The sequence below is a fragment of the Triticum dicoccoides genome, chromosome 3B (genome assembly GCF_002162155.2).
Source record: "Triticum dicoccoides isolate Atlit2015 ecotype Zavitan chromosome 3B, WEW_v2.0, whole genome shotgun sequence".
NCBI lineage: Eukaryota > Viridiplantae > Streptophyta > Magnoliopsida > Poales > Poaceae > Triticum > Triticum dicoccoides.
This window is the reverse complement of record NC_041385.1, coordinates 6505679-6509447: the sequence shown is the minus strand read 5'-3', so window position 1 is coordinate 6509447 and position 3769 is coordinate 6505679. Positions and strand designations below refer to the sequence as shown.

Genomic DNA, 3769 nt, shown 5'->3' with positions numbered 1-3769 from the left:
CGATTGAACAAGGTGAGAGATTAGCAAGACATAAGGGCTTATGGGCCGTGGGCGGTGGAAAGAAAGCGTTGTGGGCTTTCCTCTGACTCATTCGATTAGGCACCGTTCGTCTCAAAAAAAAAAGATTAGGCACCGCTCAAAAAAGAAAAAATCTCATTCGATTAGGCCTCCTCGCCGGCGGCGAGCTCGACCACTCCGGCTCCGGCGACCGACCCTCCACTCCCCATCTCTCTCCAGAATATAGTCCCCGTGTCCCCCAGCACCTCCTTCCCCTTCCCTCCCCATCCCACCCCCAGACGGCAAAGGCGCGCGCTTGACGGCGCTGAACTCGCACCGTTGGTCAGTCGCCGGATTTCTTCCGCTGGTAATTGCCAAATTAACTTACCTTTATTATTGCCCTATCTTACGCGCGATTAACATACTTGTCTTAATTTTGAGGTCTAGAAATCCTTCGTCTTAAGTTTGAGGATACCAAAGCAGAGGGTAGGGTTTGTGGTCTGAAACTGCAGACGCTACCTTCCTGCACAGTGCACATCATTAAGCAGATTAGTTCGAGCCGACAGACTGTTAGTTAATCCATGGCACAGTATCGTCTTTTTCGTCTCTCAAGGAAAGATCTCAATTAGGTAAAAAACACATCTAGAGCAGTCCATTCTAAATTCTCCACATAGACATACACTGACCAAAAACACAGCCCTCCTCTTTGTCAGGATTGAGTTGCTCTCTATCCAGAGCTGAACGAGCAGGGCATCCAGCCATCTCAAAGGTTGGTTCAAGTCTAATTGTCTCTTTGCACCTAGCAGTTACAAAATTTATTTCACCTCAATATAGATAGATTCTCGCCTGTTGGGGTGGATGGATCATTCGGCTTTTCAAAACATACGAGGTTCTAGTCTAGCTTGCACATGATTGGTCATGTTCAGTTTCTTCTCTGAAGCTTTCAATACAAAATTAAAAATTGAAATGCAAAACATGAAGCTATAGGCAAGATTTTTTTTTTGACATAATTTGATGAACTTTCAGTTTTGACAGTGATTTTTCAGTTCTCATTTGTGTTTTAGGTTCTTTGATATAAAGTTACTTTTGTAGTTAATGAATAAATCCAGACCATTTTGAAACAAATAAAAATGAGAGGATAGGGACTGTGGTGGTGGTGGTGGCCGATCATGTGTAGAAGGCCGTGAAGACAAACTTCAGTATTTCTGCATGGATAATTGTATCAAGTTGCTACCAAGTTGAAGACTTGCTAAAACAGATCGCAAGTGAACTCGGTGTCGCAATTGGCGTGACCAACACAAACAGGAACCTGGTTGAGGTAATCCATAACCAACTGCAAGGTTCAAAGTATCTCATAGTTCTGGATGATGTTTGGCATGCAGATCTCTGGTTTAAGATAAGGAACGCATTCCCTACAGAAAGCACTGGCCGATTTGTTATCACCACTAGAATTCAGGAGGTTGCATTGCTGGCAACTGAAAACTGTACAATTGAATTGGCACCATTACAAAGGGAGTATGCATGGCAGCTATTTTGCAATGAAGCCTTTTGGAAAAATGAGAACAAAACATGTCCGGAGGAACTAGAAAATTTAGCTCAAATGTTTCTGGGAAAGTGTGGTGGCTTGCCCATTGCTATTGCTTGTGTAGGCCGCTTGTTGTCATACAGGCATCCAACTTACTCTCAGTGGGAAAGTTTATAGAAAGAGCTAGAGTTACAGCTCAGCAATAATATGATCCTCGATGTTAATATTGTTCTGAAACTCAGCTTAGAGGACCTTCCAACTGATCTGAAGAATTGTTTTCTGCACTGCACAATATTTCCAGAGGGTCGTCTATTCGGAAGGAAAAGGTTAATCAGGCATTGGATCGCAGCTGGATACATTAAAGAAGCAGGGAGCAAAACATTGGAGGAAGTGGCAGCGGGCTACCTGAACGAACTTGTAAACAGAAGCCTACTGCAGGTGGTCCAGCGGAATCCGTGTGGCCGAGTTCGCAGGTGCCGAATGCATGACATTATCCGTGTTCTTGCTCTCGCTAAATCAGAAGAGGAATGCTTCTGTCAAGTTTACAATGGCTCAAGGCCTTTTTCCAATGAGAACACGCGGCGTCTGTCAGTTCAGAGTACAAACATGGAACTACTGACCCCGCTGATGTGTGCAACAAGTCTCCGCTCTCTGCATGTTTTTGTGAGTCATCTGAGGATTGATTCTCTAGAGGCTTTCCTCAAACCTTTCAAATTGCTGTCAACATTGGATCTGCAAGGAGTTCGAATCAAGAGACTACCAGAGATGGTCTTCAACCTATTTAATATGCGCTTTCTAGGTCTTCGGGAGACTCTTATTGAATATCTCCCAAAAGAAATAGGAAGGTTACAGAACCTGGAAGTCCTTGACGCTTACTTTACTATGTTATCGGCGCTTCCAGTGGAAGTGACCACACTTTGGAAACTGAAATACCTGTATGTGGTTACTATTCCAACTGGAGCTTACAAGAGAGTTCTTACTTTTGAAGGGATCCAGGTGCCTAAGGGTATCGGCAGTTTGACTGACTTGCTGGCCCTGCAAGCTATCGAAGTTAGCAATGAGGTTCTGTATCAGCTGGGATGTTTAACCAAGTTAAGAGGGGCTGCAGGTCTTCCGCAACCGCCGCCCATGCGGCCTGGTAGAAGGCGGGGCCGAGCCCGTCCGGCCCCGGCGCGCTCGTTCGGTCCAGGGCGAAAACGGCAGCTCGGATCTCCGCCCGGGAGAAGGGAGCCACCAGGGGAGTGCCGTCCACCCGGGGTGCCGCGGCGTAGAGGGCAGCCAGGTCGAACCCCCAGGTTGTAACCGGGGCTCGACCCAGCAGGGCGGAGTAGAAGCGACGCAGCGCCGTTTCCTTGGCCTGGTGCGCCATGAGCTCGACGCCATCCACCTCGAGCACCCGGATGGCGTTGCACCGACGACGGTGGGAAGCGGGGGCGTGGAAGTAGCCGGTGTTCTCGTCCCCCTCCGCCACCGCCCGGCACTTCCCACGCTGACGCCAGTAGGCCGCCTGCCGCGCAACCGAGGCCGTCAGCTGGAGCCGGGCGTCACGCCGCCGCCCCTCTTCGGCCATGGAAAGCCGCCGGCACTCCTCCCAGAAGTCTATCTGGTCAATCAGAAACTTGCAGTTGTTATCGAAAACAGGAATGAATTTGTGTTGTCGTTTTCATACCTTGGTAGGAAACCTGAGGCGTTTCTTCTGACGAGCGAGGCGGGTCGCGGCGCGGGGAAGCGGGGGGCGCGGGTCCAGGAGGGCAAAACCGAAGGAAAGAACCCAGGGTCCAGAAGCCACGATGTTTCAAAGAAGAAACGACCGGCAAGAGGGAGGCGGGGACGGGGCGCGAGAGACGAGTCGGGAAACAACACGTCCCAGGCAGCATTGAAAAACGCGCGGTCCAGCCGGCGCGAGCGTGGGGGGCACACGTTTGCTAGACCAAGTGAACAGACAGTCAGAGAGAGGCAGCTCATGCCAAGCCAAAGCATTGATCATGGAGTTGAACGTGCCCACGCGCCCGACGTCGAAGCGGTCATTGTTTTTCTCCCACGGGAGACGGGTGAGATTAAAATCGCCCACCACGAGCCATGGCCCGTGGACGGACGGAGCCAGAGCAAGCATGTCGGCAACGAACGCCGTAGTGAGCGAGTGATCAGCCGGGGCGTACACGTTGGTGACAGAGAAAGACAAATCCGAAACGGTAGACGCGAGAGAGATGGTGAGGGAGAAGCGCGACTCGGCAGAGGTGACCCGAG

At 50.2% G+C, this 3769-nt stretch overlaps 1 pseudogene; it reads left to right on the top strand.

The window, feature by feature from the left end:
• LOC119279049 overlaps window positions 1–3222 on the top strand; it is a 4144-nt pseudogene extending 922 nt beyond the window's left edge.
• The last annotated feature ends 547 nt before the right edge of the window (window positions 3223–3769 follow it).